At 40.0% G+C, this 17038-nt stretch overlaps 1 protein-coding gene and 1 pseudogene across 8 annotated transcripts in view; both read left to right on the plus strand.

Annotated features, from left to right (window-relative positions):
* WDR33 (WD repeat domain 33) overlaps positions 1–17038 on the plus strand; it is a 141809-nt gene that overhangs the window by 10531 nt on the left and 114240 nt on the right. The gene's annotated exons all lie outside the window — the stretch shown is intronic.
* Positions 6697–7728, plus strand: LOC102500589 (eukaryotic translation initiation factor 3 subunit E pseudogene; annotated as a pseudogene).

Below are 17038 nucleotides of genomic sequence, written 5' to 3' on the forward strand. Positions count from 1 at the left end.
TGCTATAGGGCGTGTGCGCTCGCCAGACAGACAGAGACATAGAGACAGAAAACGAGAAATCACCCCCCAGGGGGGATGGTCACGTTGCAATCCCTTCTCGTCCATTCTCCTCTCGGGATCTTGGGCATGCACGCACACACGCCTGGCGTGAGTTTTCAGCCTCCTGGTTCCAGGACACGAACCGCGGTCTACTACATGGGAGTTCAGCGACATAGCCATTACGCTAACTGCTGGTCCTGCTTCTCTTAGGATGTTGAGCACGCATGCACACGCACCTGGTGTGAGTTTAAGCTACCGGGTCCAAGACTCGAACTGTGGTCGATTACATGGGAGTTCAGGGACATACCCATTATGCTTACCGCTGGTCCCAGGATTATTTTTTTAAGAATTATTTAATTCATTTATTCATTTATCTTAATTTGACCAGACACACACACACACACACACACACACACACAGAGAAAGAGAGAGAGAGAGAGAGAGAGGGAGGGAGAGGAAATGAGAAAGCAAGCCACCAGGTCTGGGACTCGAACCATGGTCAGTCATGTGGGAGTGTCTAGCACCTTAACCACCACACCACCTGCTGGTCCCTGGGATTTTTTTTTTAAGAGACATTTTTGTTTTAGGGCACATGCACTCAATGGAGAGACAGAGAGACAGAAAGTGAGAAATCACCCCCAGGGGTGCAATCCCTTCTCTGTTCTCCTCGTGGGATTTCGGGCGCACACACACACATATGCCCAGCATGAATTTTAAGCTGCTGGGTCCGGCACTTGAGCAGTGGCCAACTACGTGGGAGTTCAGTGACATAACTGTTATGTCATCTGCTGGTCCCAGGATGTTTTTATTAATGGCTGAATACCATTCCATTTTTTGTATATACACTGTATTTTGTTTATCCATTTACCATTGATGAACATTTGAGCTGCTTTCACCTCTTGACTATTGGACAAATGCTGCTGTGAGCACAGATGTGCTGCTATTTGTTTGAGACTCTGTTATAATTCTTTTGGATATATACGGAAATGGGATTGCTGGATTATATAGTAATCCTGTTTTTAATATTTTGAGAAATCTCCTTTCTGTTCTATGTAGTAATCATGCTATTTTGTATTCCCACCACAGTGCAAAAGGGTTCCAATTTTCTCACATCCGTGCAAGCATTTATTTCCTTTTTCTTTTTGTTTTGCCAGAGTGAATGTGCACTTGTCAGAGAGAGAGATTGAAAGCAACACACCCACCCCCAATGGGGCATGGTCATGATTTTGGGCATGCTTGTGCACATGCCTATTGGGTTTTTCAAGTCTCTGAAGCTGGGATTCGAATTGCACAGTCAGCCGTGTAGGAACTGGTTTGTTTAACTACTGGGTGCATGGAGCTGGCCCTCTATTTGATTTCTAAAGTTTATTAGTTCTTTTGAGAGAGAGAGAGAGAGAGAGAGAGACAAGCACCTCCAACAGGGTCTTCGTACACTGTACTACCCCAGCCTCAGCCGGCTTGGATCATGGACACATATGTGCACATTTTGTACAAGGAGACCTTGGGACCAAGTGCAAACTTGGGACCCTCCCATATGGCTTCAGCATCATGGAGCATTGTGTTACTGCTACACTACTGCGGGCATATTTTCTTCCTTATTATTATTATTTTTTTTAGCCATTCTAGTGGGTATGAGGTAATACTTTATCGTGTTTTTATTTTTAATTTTTGCCAAAGAGCACATGCATTTGCCGGAGAGAGAGAAAGAGAATGAATGAGAGAACCCTCAATGGGGTGTGGTCACTCTGCAATAATTTTTTTTTTCCACTTCTCTATCTGTTCAGTGTTTTGAACACACACACGCAAGTATCTGATGTATTGTTCAAGCCCCTGGGGCCAAGTCAAACTGGTCAGCCATACTGGATCTGGCCTTCTATGCACAGCACTTAACAGTTGTACTACAGGGCTGGCTCTTCTTTTTTTCTAGAATTCAAGAGAGTGAGCAAGCGAGAGAGAGAGAGAGAGACATGCACAGAGACAGGTATATATCCTTAACAGGGTCTTGCCATGCCATCATCCTTTCTCTAGTCACTCAGAATCACTCGTGTGCCAGTGCTGGACATGTTCAGGTTGGCCTGGAATCTGACTTGGTGTTGTGTGCTATCACCACCACTGTGGTTGGGCCCTGTTGTCATTTTTTCTTTTCTTTTTTTCCCCCTATGTTTGCTATAGACCATGTATGATTGCCAGAGAGAGAAAGAGAGAGAGAGAGAAAGTGAAAAATCACCCCCCCCCCCGGGAGGGATGACCACACTGTAGTACCTTCTCTTCCATTCTCTTGGGAATTTAGGCACGCATGCACATGCTCTTGGAGTGATTTTCAGGCCAAGTGTGGAACTTGAACCGGAGCATGTGGGATCCAGCTGCCATAGCCTCATCATCACCTGCTGACCTTCATTGTGGCTTTGTTTTGCATTTCTCTGATAATTGGCGTTGCGTGCCTTACTACCTGTGCCATTGCAGCTGGGCCCTTGGGCCATTAAAAAAATTTAATTAAAAATAAATTGCTATATGGTACATGAGAGAACAAGAGACAGAGATATAGAGAAGAAAGCAAGTAAGAAATAGACAAGCTCCTCCTAAGGAGCATGACCATGTCACAATTCCCTTTTTTCCATCCACCTCTTGGGACTTGGGATTTTGGGCATGCATGCACGCCATGATCCTTTTCTTCTCTTAAAAAAATAAAAATAAAAAACAAAAACATAAACCTGTTATATCAGTTCAGAGCTTCCTTTTTTTCTTTGTTAAAAAGCAGCTTTAGTTTCAGTACTCCATTGTATAGATGTGCCATAGTCTCTTCAATTTCAGTTGTCATTTGAATGGGACATATTTGAGAGTGAAAAGGAGAACTATTCATTGTGCCAAAACAACAGGTTCTCCTGGGCAGACTCAGACATATAGCTATTCTGTTATTAAAAGAAAAAAATTTCTCCATTCTTTGGTGCAACAACTTCTGGTAAATTTATAATTGTGATAAAACATATGCAACAACTTCTTAGCATTTTTCTTTTGCTCTGTCCACGACATAGCTTCTCGGTCTAAGAAATGCAGATGTGAGAGACTGAAAAAGTCATTAAGTATGATAATTTCTGTCAGTATCACAGTTATTTAAAGTCTGTGGTTTGCTTGTTTCTACTCATTATTCATGTTTTTACAGAGCTTTTCCAAGTAGGTCTCATACTCTGTTTTGATAACCAAAGCTATTTTTGTCATTAGTGATAAGAAACTCTGCTCATTTTCCTTATTGAGTCGTATTAAAAGCCTTACTTTTATAATCTGATAATTGTAAATATATTCTATCATAGACATCATTCATTTAAGAAATTAGATGTTAAAGGTTTTGCTAGAGAACTTTAAGCAGTTTATTGTGGAAATATCTTGTACATAGTAATTTTTTTTTGTCAATAGCTGGAAGGAAATTTCTGTCTTAAGTAGGTCTAAAAAGCTTTCACAAAATTTTAGATTCATATAGAGTTGTAGTCTTGAATTAAACTCATTTTACATCAGACCAAGTATAGCTTACAAAAATAAGCTTTAGAGTTCTGTGATTGTTAAACTTAGAGGCACTGAGCCTTTTTTTTTTTTTTAAGGTTTTTGCCATAGTGCATGTGTGCTCACTGGAGAGAGACAGAGAGAGGGGAAAAAAGTGAGAAATCAACCCCCCCCACACACCCCCACCCAGGGACACGGCCAAGTCACAATCCCTTCTCCATTTTTCTCTCAGGATTTTGGGCATATATGCATGCCCGTGATCCTTTTCCTCTCTTAAAAAAAAACCCTTTCATATCCTGGGCACTCACCTCTGTGACCAGAATATTTCAGGCAAACAGGGCTGCAGATCTAACCGTGATTGCTGTGTGGTATCTGGCTTCCTTAGAGTAGCATACTGCCTCTGTACTCATGAAGCTAGTTCCTTGTTCACTTTCTAGTGAACACAAGTTTCTTTTTTTAAAAAAGAATTATTTTATTTAATTTACTATTATTATTATTATTTTAATTTGAGTAGAAAGTGAGAAAGTGAGAAAACAAGCCACCAGGGCTGGGACTCGAGCTGCAGTTGGCTGTGTGAGAGAGTCCAGTGCCTTAGCCACCATGCCATCTGCCAGCCCTAAAACACAAATTTCTAATTTTGATGATGTCTGTTTATTTGTTGATCGTACTTTTGATGTCATCTAGGGAAGTTTTGTCTAATCAAGGTTATTGACTGTATTTGTTGTATTTAATATAATCAGCAATTGGTTAAGCAACTGAATTTCAAACCAAAAATGTAGATTATTGTTTGTGGGTATAAATATGAAGATGAGTTTGACTTTTTGGTTAGCAAGCATCAGTGAGTTTGACTTAATGTTTAGAAACTAAGTTTTGGCACTCTAATAAAAACAAGTTTCTGGGGCTGGCAGATGGCGTGGTGGCTGGGGGCGCTGGACCTCCCACATGGCTGACCACGGTTCAAGTCCTGGACCTGGTGGTTTGCTTTCTCACTTTCCATCTCTCTTGCTCTCTCTTACTCTGTACCTGTCTAGTCAAATTAAAATAAATAAGTAAAATAAAATAAAATAATTAAAAAATGTTTCTTTTTCTTTTTCTGAATTTCCAATAGGGTGCATGTGCTTGCTGGCAAGAAATAGAAAGAGAGAGAAAGGGAATGGGAAAAATATCCCCCCCAAGGAGAAAAAAAGAACATTTAATTGACAGAAAAATGAAAAGCTATTTGTTTATGATAATGTATATAGTAATGTCTTTGTCTTGACTGATAGGCATGGTATTAGTGCTGGGAAAAGAAGTGTTGTACACTATAAAGATACATGTGATTAAATGTAAATTGAAATTAACCCCCACCTCACCTCCGCCAGGGGATAAGAATGGCTATACCACAGTCCCTCCTCCATTCTTCTTTTGGGATTTTGGGTACACATCCATATGTGCCTAGCATGTTTTCAAGCTGCTGGATCTGGCACTTGATTCAGGCAGTTGACCATGGGATCCACCTGTCTTAACCACTATGCCACCAGCTGGCCTTCACTGGTGACTTTTTAAAAGTTTCATTTTTATTTAATTTATTTATTTATTTTATAGTTCTTTTATGTATGTATGTATGTATGTATGTATATATTTATTTAAAATTTGGCCAGAGGGGAGTGAGCGAGAGAGAGAGAGGGAAAGTGAGAAAGCAAGCTACCAGGTCCAGGACTCGAACCATAGTTAGCCATGTGGGAGTCCAGCGCCCTCAACCACCATGTCACCTGCCAGCCCCAAAAGTTTTATTTTGGGGACCAGCTGATAGCATAATGGTTACGTTGCTGGATTCTCATTTAGTAGACTGTGGTTTGAGTCCTGAATCTGGCAGCTTAAAACTCTTACTGGGTGTGTGGGACCAGCAGTTAGCGTAATGGCTATGCCACTGGTCTCCCGTGTAGTCGACCATGATTCGTGTCCTGGATCTGGTGACTTAAAACTCACGCCACGCATGTGTGTATGCGTGCCCAAGATCCCGAGAGGAGAATGGAAGAGAAGGGATTGCGGTGTGGCCATCCCCCTTGGGGGGTGATGTCTCGCTTTCTGTCTCTCTGTCTGTTTCTGTCTTGCAAGTGCAAGTGCCCTATAGCAAAAACCTCTCCAAAAGAAAAGAAAAAACAAAAAACAAAAAAGACTGTTGGCTGGGTGTGCGTGCGCACGTAAGCATGTGCATGCGTGCCCAAAATCCTGAGAGGAGAATAGAGGAGAAGGGATTGCGGCATGGTCATCTCCCCTGGAAGGTGATTTCTTGCTTTCTGTCTTTCTGTCTCTGTCTCTCTGGCAAGGGCACGTGCCCTATAGCGAAAACAAAACAAAGCTCAAAAAAGTTTTATTTTTAATATTTGATTTTCAGTTCATTGCATTCCTAATACCCACTGTTGGTTTGAAATCTAGCCTGACTTGTTCGAAGGAAAATACTGAACTCTTAGGATGTCTTAAGGTAATTAAGGTAATTAAAAGGTACCATAAATTCCTAATATATTGACAAACTAGTTAGGCTTTTAGACTAATGTATGTAATAGAACTAGAGTCTGAAACCTGTTCCAAATCAAGAGACTCTCCAAAAACTCAGGTTTATTATTTTGTCTTGCTATTGATAACTCTGAAACATTAAGGACCAACTAACTCTTCAGGATTGTCCTTTTGGGAATGATTGCCTTTTGGTGTTCTGTTAATAAATGCTTTTACATTAAGTTTAGTTGTTAAGCCAGGTTTATGAATGAGCTGAAAGAAATGTTGAAAAACACCTACTCCTTGTGTAATCTTGAATTGATAATTAGATCTTGACCCTTTTGTTTGAAAATAAGAAAAGAGACTGAAATGATTATATTTGTTTATTATCATGCAATTAGCAGTAGAATCTAGGTCACCTAAATACTAGTTTAGTGTTCTTTTTGTTTTGAATCTTTTTTCTATTTCCTCTTTGTTTTATTTTTTTTGTCTTCGGTTTAGTGTTCTTTTTTTCCAAATTTATAAAACAAACCCTAGAGGGATCAGCAGGTGGTGTAGTTACATTGTTGGACTCCCACATTGCTGACCGAGGTTTGAGTCCTAGTCCTGGGACTTGAAAATCACGCTGGCCCGTGTGTTTGTCGGCTCTATCAATGAAGTTTTAGTGAACACAGACTCCCTTTTCCTTTGGCAAGATGGCGGAGTATGACTTGACTACTCGCATTGCTCACTTTTTGGACCGTCATCTTGTTTTTCTGCTCCTTGAGTTTCTCTCTGTAAAGGAGATATACAGTGAAAAAGAATTGTTACGAGGGAAATTGGACCTTCTTAGTAATACCAACATGGTAGACTTTGCTATGTATGTATACAAAAACCTTCATTCTGATGACATTCCTCATGCTTTGAGAGAAAAAAGAACCACAGTTGTTGCACAACTGAAACAGCTTCAGACAGAAACAGAAGCAATTGTGAAGACGTTTGAAGATCCAGAAACTACAAGGCAAATGCGGTCAACCAGGGATGGTTGGATGCTGTTTGACTCTCTGGCAGACAAGCAAAATAGACAAGAATATTTAGATACACTGTATAGGTATGCAAAATTCCAGTATGAATGTGAAGCAGCAGAATATCTTTACTTTTTTAGAGTTTTGGTTCCAGCAACAGATAGAAATGCTTTGAGTTCACTCTGGGGAAAACTGGCCCCTGAAATTTTAATGCAGAATTGGGATGAAGCCATGGAAGACCTTACATGGTTAAAAGAGACCATAGATAATAATTCTGTGAGTTCTCCACTCCAGTCTCTTCATCAGCGAACATGGCTCATTCACTGGTCTCTGTTTGTTTTCTTTAACCACCCTAAAGGCCGTGATAATAATATTGATCTCTTCCTTTACCAGCCACAGTATCTCAGTGCAATTCAGACAGTGTCCACATGTTCTCTGCTACTTGACTATGGCAGTCATAACAAACAAAGATGTCTGAAAATGCCGGCAGTTGCTAAAAGTTCTAGTCAAAGTTATTCAACAGGAGTCTTACACACATAAAGACCCAGTTACAGAATTTGTTGAATGCTTGTATGTTAACTTTGATTTTGATGGAGCTCAGAAAAAACTGAGGGAATGTGAATCAGTGCTTGTAAATGACTTCTTGGTGGCTTGTCTTGAGAATTTTATTGAAAATGCTCGTCTAGGAACCAGTAGTTAGCGTAATGGCTATGTTGACTGGACTCTATGAAGAACGGTAAAGAAAGGATGAAAAAACTATAAAAGAAACATGAAATAATATCATTATATAAATGATGACATACATTTTAGAAGCAATTTATTAAGTATGGATTTTGGAAAATTTAAATAAAATTGGCTGTGGTTCAAAAAAAAAAAGTCACGCTGAGCATGTGTGCTTGCATGCCCAAGATCCCAGTAGGAGAATGAAGAATGGATTGTGGAGGGGACCAGCAGTTAGCATAATGACTATGTCGCTGGACTCCTATGTAGTAGACCGCGGTTTGCGTCCCAGACTTGGTGGCTTAAAACTCACGCCGGGCACATGTGTGTGTGTGCCCAAGATCCCGAGAGGAGAATGGAGGAGAAGAAATTGTGGCATGGCCATCCCCCCTGGGGAGTGATTTCTCGCTTTCTGTCTCTCTCTCTCTCTCTGTCTATTTGGCGAGCACACATCCTATAGCAAAAACCTTTCCAAAAAAAAAAAAATGATTGTGGTGTGGCCATCTCTCCTGGGGGGTGATTTCTCATTTTCACTCTCACTGTCCTTGTCTCTCTTTCTCTGGGGAGTGCATGCCACCCCAGGGGATGCATGCAAAAACTTCTTCAAAAAACTAAACAAAAGCAAAACAAACCCTAAAATGTACTTGGATGGGCTCTTTGATTAATTTTCTTTGGAAGAGAGCTAAAATTATCAGTTATATAGTATGAAAATCTGAAATAGGAAAGTTCTCCAGCAGGAGTCAACTGATTAAATTATTATTTTTGTAGTCTTGGAATGTCATATCTACCTTTGTTCAAGATTGATTACCTGCTAGGGCTGCTTTATTATAATTTTAATTTCAGTAAGCTAATGATTTTTTTAAAAGATTTATTATTACTATTTTTAAAAAGTATTTAATTTTATTTATTATTATCATTCTTCAATTTGACCAGAGAGAGACAAATTGAGAGAGAGGGAGAGTGATAGTGAGAAAGCAAGCTACTGGGTCCAGGACTCGAACTGTGTTTGGCCATGTGGGAATCCAGCGTTCCAACCTCTGTGCCACCTGCTGGGCCCCATTTATTTATAATTATTTTTAAAATTTGACCAGAGAGAGAAAGGGAAAGGGAGAAAAGAAAGCAAGCCACCAGGTCTAGTACCTCGAGTCACTGCCTGCCATGTGGGATTTCAGCACCTCGGACACCATGCCCCCTTCCTGCCACTCACTTTTAAAAACTAATTATTTATTTAATATTTATTATTAAATAATATATATTAAAATTATAGAGAAAGCAAGCTTCCAGATCCAGGATTCAAACTGCGATCAGTCCAGTGCCTGTGGGAGTTCTGTGCCTCAACTGCTATTCCACCTGCTGGCCTCCAATCTAATGATTTTTTTCCTTGAACATATATTTACCTTATTCATCTATTTATTTGTTACGATTTTTGAAGCCACCGAGTCTGGGACTTGAACTGCTGTCGCCCATGTGGGACTCTAGCACCTTAGCCACCACACCACCTACTGATCCCCAACCTAATGATTTTAGAAAAGACTTTAAATCTACCAGAAAATCTTGGAATTTGGGGGAATTTTTTTTTGGCAGAGTTTATGTGTGTGTGTGTGTGTGTGTGTGTGTGTGTGTGCACACATGCGTATATACATATATACACCCCCCTGTATATATATGTGTGTGTGTGTGTGTATACACACACACACACATATATAATATCTCCTTATCTGTTACTTCACTGTTTTGCAGTTCCACTTACCTGTGGTCAACTGTAGTAAAAAAAAAAGTTACATGTGGGAACCAGCAGTTAGCGTAATGGCTATGTCGCTGGACTCCCACGTAGTCGACCGCGGTTCACGTCCCAGACCCGGTGGCTTAAAACTCACGCCGGGCGCATGTGCGTGCGTGCCCAAGATCCCAGGAGGAGAATGGAGAAGAAGGGATTGTGGTGTGACCATCCCCCCGGGGGGGTGATTTCTCGCTTTCTGTCTCTATGTCTCTCTGCCTGGCGAGCACACGCGCCCTATAGCAAAAACCTCTCCAAAAAGAAAAAAAAGTTACATGGAAAATTCCAGAAGTAAACAATTCATAAGTCTATTTATTTATTTATTTATTTACTTATTTTTCTGTAGGGCATGTGTGCTTTGATAGAGAGAGAGAAAAATAAATCTTCTCCCGGGGGAATGCCATCATGCAGTCCCTTCTCTGTTCTCCTCTGGAGATTCTGGGCATGCACACACGTACTCATTCAGGTGTGCTTCTTAAGCTGCTGTGTCTGAGCCTCAAACTGTGCAGTTGGGGGGCCAGCAGATGGCATGGTGGTTAAGGTGCTGGACACTCCCACATGGCTGACCATGGTTTGAGTCCCAGACCTGGTGGCTTGCTTTCTCCCATTCTTTTTCTCTGTGTGTCTTTCTCTGATCAAATGAAAATGAATGAATAAATAAATAAAATTAAATAAGTAGTTAAAAAAAAATAACTGTTCAGTTGACTATGTCAGATCCAGCTGCATTAACCACCATGTCACTGGCTGGCCCCATTCATGTTTTAAGTTGCATGCTATTCTCTGAGTAGTGTGATGAAATCTTGTGTCACCTCACTCTGTCCCTTTATTACAAGAAGGGTTAGTACATACAATATTTTGAGATGAGAGACTGCATTCATATAACAGAACTTTCATTACAATATATTTTAATAATTGCTCTATTTTATTATTAGTTATTAACTTGCTATAATGTCTACTTTATGAATTGTACTTTATCATTGGTTTATATAGGGAAAAACATAGTAAATGCACTTAGGGCTCCATACCATGTGGTTTCAGGCATCCACTGGGGGTTTTGAATGGATAAGGGGGGACTTCTGTGAGTGTGTGTGTGTGTGTGTGTATTTATATACCAGATTTGTAGCCAAGTTCCTCTCTCTTTTGTATCAGGTACTCAAATTATAGTTGATATATATTATTAGGAGTTTTTTCACTCCCACATTTTTTACCCACAGTACCTTTTTATTCTTTTTTTTTTTAATTTGCTAGAGGGAAAACATGCTTGCTTGTGTGTGTGTGTGGGCAGGGGGGCAGTGTTTGAAGCAGAGAGAAAGTTCAAGGAGGTACTCCTTAGGGGACGGTCACACCACAAATCCCCTCTCCTTTTTGGGATTTTGACCGTACACACACACGTGCATCCAGTGTGATTTTCAAGCTGCTGGGTCTAGGACTTGAACTGCATGGTCGCCTTATGTAATCCATCTCCCTTAACTGCCACACAACCATCTGACTCACAGTGCTCATTTTGAACTGTTTTTTATATTGGTTTAATGCCCAGAGTACATATTTCCAGTCCTGTGTCTGTAACACTATACTTAGGAGTATTTTAAGTGTCATTATTATTTTTTTTAACTTAAATTTACTTATTTACATTCATTCACTGTACATCATTACAGCATACAAAATGAGATGTTCCATTCAGAATACACTATATATTGGCTCAGTCAAGCCCGTCAACATATGTGTTATCGTCAACAAATAATTTTCCTTTTCTTGTTTCCTGTATATTTTGCTTTTTTCCCCATCCTTGATTCCCTACCTTTCACCCTCTGCCATCTCCCACCCTCCTCCCACACTGTCTCTGATGTCAATGGTTGCTTTCTGTGCCTTTTTCCTCCCACATTTTATTGATTCACTAAATATCTTAATTAATCTAAATATTTTGAATAGCAAGCACAGCTGATGTATACATGTCCATGAACCCAAGTCTGACTTTAGGCATAAACCTCAGTGAGTAGAATAAATATACTATAAAGTAGCACCTAGCTGGGGCTGTGTATCTTACTGCAGTCATCAAATAGGCATTTTTAATGCATTTTTTTTTAGTTTAAAGAAAAACAGCTTTAGGGTTTTTTTTCTGAAACTTTTTAAAAACTTAATTAATTTACATTCATTCCCTAAGCATTGTCACAGAATACAAAATGTGATTTCCCATCCAGAATATACTGCATAGTGGCTTAATCATTCATGTTATCATAAAAAATTTTCCATTTCTAGTCTCATGTGTGTGTATAAGATTTTGTTTTTAACCCCTATTTCTGATCCTCTGTCCTTTCCCACCCTCTTCTCACATTATCTCTGGTGTTAACAGTTATCTTCCATTCCTTCCCCCCCACAAGTATCATTATTTTTTAAAAGAATTATTCAGTTTTATTTATTATTGTTATTATTTTAATTTGCTATAGGTCATGTGCAAACAGCAGAGAAGAAACAGAGAGAGAGAAAATGAGAAAGCAAACCACCAGATACGGGACTTGAACCTTGGTTGACGATGTGGGAGTCCAGTGCTTCAACCACTGTGGCACTAGCTGGCCCCTTAAATGTTCTTTTTTAATGTATTTATTTGTTTAAATAGGCCCTATATGTGTGTTTAAAGAATATAAGAGAATGTGCAGGGTTCTTCCTCCTTCCTGGGACTTTTACCTTTTGAGGAACTGCTGTTGTTATTGGCTTGTAATGAACTTTTCCAGAGATATTTTGGATTTTATATACAAATGTATTTACTTTTTTTCTAGAAGGTGCATGCACTCACAAGAGAGACAGACAGAGAAAGTGAGAAAGCACCCCCTTCCCCAGGGGATGATCATGCCATAATTCTTTTTCCTGTTTTCCTTTTGAGGTTTTGGACATGCATGCACATGTGCCTACTGTGTTTTTCAAGCCACTGAGTTTGAGACTTAAACCATACAGTTGACCATGTGGGATCCAGCCCCTTTAACCACCACTCCACTGGCTGGCCTTCAGGTATATATAGTACAGATGTGTATCTCTCTCTCTCTCTCTCTCTCTCTCTCTTTTTTTTTTTTTTTTTTCTTTTTGCCATTATTGCTTTTCACATATAGTAGTATATATATGTTTTTAATTTGCTAAGGGGCTCATGTGCTCATCAGAGAAAGAACTGTGGGGAGTATGAGAAAGGACCTCCAGGGAGGATGGCTATGCTGCAGTCCCTTCTCTGTTCTCCTCTTGGGATTTTGGGCACACATGCACATGTGCCTGGCATGCTTTTGAAGCCACTGGGGCTGGAATTTGGATAGTAGTGGAATTTGGAATCCTGCATTCTTAACCACTAGGCTACTGGTTTCGCTCTAAGTTTTCCCTCTTGCATAAATACCATTTTGGCAGGGCCAGCAAGTGGTGTGGTGGTTAAAGGCACTGGATTCCCACATGATTGACCATGGTTTGAGTCCTGAACCTGATGGCTCACTTTCTCGTTTTCCCTTTCTCTCTGTCTCTCTCTGGCCAAATTAAAAAAATAATAATAATAACAACAAATGTAATTAATAACATAAATAATTTAAAAATAAATTTGCTTTTGGACCTATTTGTATAGTAACATGTTATGCAGCTTGTTGCAAATATTATGTAAGGTAGTTCCTGAAAATTATTATTTTTTAATTTGCTATAGGACACATGTGCTCTTCAGAGGGAAAGAAAAAGTGAGAAAGCAAGTCACTAGATTTGGGATTCAAAATGGAGTTGGCCAGGTGGGACCAGTGCCTTAACCACTACACCACCTGCTAGCCCCACTCCCAATGTATTTATAAGCTGCCAGAACCAAGATTCAAACCATAGTTCGCTATGTGGGATCTGTCTTCAGATATACTGTGATTAACCTTTGTGCTATGGAGCCGGCCGTGTTTTTAATACGTACACTTTTTTTTTTTTTGGAGAGGTTTTCGCTACAGGGCACATGCGCTCGCCAGACAGACAGAGAGAGACATAGAGACAGAAAGCGAGAAATCACCCCACAGGGGGGATGGTCACGCCACAATCCCTTCTTCTCCATTTTCCTCTTGGGATCTTGGGCATGCACGCACATGCGCCTGGCGTGAGTTTTAAGCCACCGGGTCCGGGACTCAAACCGCGGTCGACTACGTGGGAGGCCAGCGACATAGCCATTACACTAACTGCTGGTTCCCAAGACTTTTTTAAAAAAAGTATTTTAATACTTAATACGTACACTTTTTGAGGAGATCCAGTCACTTGTTTTATGGAATATTTTATATTCTAGATACATGTATCTCTTTGTTAACTTGTTCTAGCTTCTGTTTTTTCTATAAATTGAGGTTAGGGCTAGACTTATCTAGATTCTGATCAAACATTTTGACAAGATATAAGTGTGGGGCCAGATGGTGGTGCAGCAGTATAATGCTTTGCAAGGCTGACTCACGTGGGAAGGTTCTAGGTTTATGTGTGGAGACCTTCCCGAGTATATTGATTATTTTGTATTTCTGTGGTCCAGGGCTGGCTGTGGTAACCCCACCCAGGGGGGGATGCTGTCTGTCTGTCTCTCTTCTCTTACTCAGAAGAAATAAATGAACTTTAAAAATAAGTATTTTGTAAGTGATGTGAGATTACTTTGTTCTGTTTTTCACATCAGAAGGCACATAATGTTATGTTGTTCCACTGTTGGTTACACTGTTTGATCACATGAATGAAGTGGTGACAGATCTTTTTTTTGGGGAGAGGTTTTTGCTATAGGGCGCGTGCGCTCTCCAGACAGAGAGAGAGAGACAGAGAGACAGAAAGCGAGAAATCACCCCCAGTGGGGTTGGCCGTGCCACAGTCCCTTCTCCTCCATTCTCCTCTCGGGATCTTGGGCACGCACGCACACGCGCCTGGCGTGAGTTTAAGCTACTGGGTCCGGGACTCAAACCGCGGTCGACTACGTGGGAGTACAGCGACATAGCCATTACACTAACTGCTGGTCCCGACAGTCAGATCTTAATATTGTTAAAGTTTAGAAACTTTAACAATATTAAAGTTAGGTAGTGTGGAGGTTAAGGTGTTGTACTCCCACATGTTCAAGTCTAGACTTAGCTGCTTGCTTTCTCACATTCTCTCTCTCTCTCTTCACACTCCCTCTTCTTCCCTTTCTCTGTCTCTTTGGTGAGCACAGATGCCCTATAGCAAATTAAAAAGCAAAAAAAAAAAAAAAAAACCCCAAAAAGCCTTAGAAAAATGCCCGGAGTATTATCTTAGAATTCTCTGACTCTCCTGTTCTTTACCATTCCTTTAGTAGGTATTGGTACTTACCTGAGAAAAAAATTTTTTTGCTATTTATTTATTTATTTATTTTTAGGTTTTGCTATAGGGTGTATGTGCTCGCCAGAAAGAAAATGAGAAATCACCCCCGGGGGGGATGGCCATGCCGCAATCCCTTCTCCTCCAGTCTCCTCTTGGGATCTTGGGCACGCACGCACACGCACCCAGTGTGAGTTTAAGCCACTAGGTTTGGGACTCGAACTGTGGTTGACTACTTGGGAGTCCAGTGACATAGCCATTATGCCAACTGCTGGTCCCTAAAAAAAAAGTTTTATTCATTTTTGCATTCTTTTAAAATTTTACTTATTATTATTATTATTATTTTTTTTTTCCAGAGGTCACTTGTGTTCACCAGAGATAGAGGGAGTAAAAGAAAGTACCCTTCTCCCAGGAAAGCGTGGTCATGCTGCAGTGCTTTTTCTCCATTTCTCCTTTCCATCAGGGTTTCAGGTATATGCACATACGAGCCTAGCCTATTTTCAAGCCACCAGGGCCCAGATTCAAATGACAGTCAGCTATGTAGGATCTAGCTCCCAATGCACAGTGCTTAACTGCTGTGTTATAGGCCAGCCCCTTTTTTAATTTTTCAAAAGTAATTTATAGTAAGAAAACATGTGTGAGAGAGGTATTCTCCATCGGGATTAGTCACTCCATGATCTATTTTATCCAGTCCTCTAGTCTGACAAGGTGCCGAGCATGTTCACACATACTTGGGGTTTTCAGGCCAACTGATAGAGGGACCTGAACTGCATTGGCACGTGGCTTCCAGCTCTGCAATTCATTATGCTACTGACTTTGCCACAGGGTGTGGGCCTCTTACATATATTCTGTATTTTAATTAGGCCCTTCAAACATAACCTTCAATTTGATGAAAAGCTTGTTAGTTTATTCCCTGTTATGCAGAAACACACAAAAAGTATTTCTATCCTATTGATAAATATGAGTGCAGGACTTCTCCACTGTTTAGTTTCTGTGCTATTCTTTGTAATTAATAAGTATTATGGAAGTGGTATTCTTCTTCAACTATGTAAATATATGTTTCTTCTAAAACTTGTGCCTACTAAGTTTAGCATCAGTGGTAGCGCCTACTTGGAGCAACTACTGAATATTATAATAGTGGTGTTTCTGTTAGTATATATATATATATACACATATATATGTATGTATATATATATGTATATATATATATATATATACACACACACATTTGGTAAATTATCATTTTTATTATTGTTTTTTAGAATTATTTTAACTTTATTTATTTTAGTCTGACCAGAGAGGGATAGAGCGAGAGAGAGGGAGGGAGGGAGGGAAGGAACGTGAGAAAGCAAGCCACCGGGTTTTGGACTCTAACCACGGTTGGCCATGTGGGAGTCCAGCACACCTAACCACTTTGGCACCTGCTGACCCCTTATCATTATTATTTTTAATTTGCTACAGACACATGCACTAATCAGAATGAAACAGAGAGAGGGAACGTGAGAAAGCAAGCTGCCAAGTCCAGTACTTGAACCTTGGTCAGCCATGTGGGTGTCCAGTGCCTCAACCACCTTGTTTTCTGCTGGCCCTTTAGCATATATTTTTAACATCTTTTATAGTTTTCATATGTGGCAGGCTTTGTGAAAGACATTGAGAATATAAGGATTAAAAACATTGAAACCTTGCTTACAGGGAGTTTATAGTTTGAGACAGAAAGATAACCATATATATTGGGTCGTTGGTAAAAATACGTCTTGACTTTTGTGACAGCCCAGTAAGTTTTGGCAGTGTGACTTATGTTTTTCTAGGTTTATGCATGGTTTACTTTGGATGTGCTGAAATTGCTGATAAATAAGCAAATATAGAAGTAAGTGAAGGCATTGTTTTAGGAATATACCAACAAACTGATAAGCATATATGGTAAGTTAGAGACTTTAGAAGGACCTATTTTAAAACAAAAATACCATTCCTAGCTATAAGAAGACAAGATTTTAGCACAGTTCCATGCTTTTTTATGTGTTATGTGTTAACTTATGTGTTCCTTGCCATATTTGGCTTTTGCATGCAGTACATATTTTAAAAAATAACTATAGTAGACCAGCAGTCAAGGCACTGGACTCCCACATGACTGAACTCAGTTTGAGTCCTGGACCTGGGGGTTTACCTTCTCACCGTGCCAGTCTCTCTCTGGTGAGCTCTCTGGTGTGCCCTACATAGCAAATTAAAAAAAAAGAAAAAACTG

This window comes from Tupaia chinensis, unplaced genomic scaffold (genome assembly GCF_000334495.1).
Source record: "Tupaia chinensis unplaced genomic scaffold, TupChi_1.0 Scaffold000386_1, whole genome shotgun sequence".
NCBI lineage: Eukaryota > Metazoa > Chordata > Mammalia > Scandentia > Tupaiidae > Tupaia > Tupaia belangeri.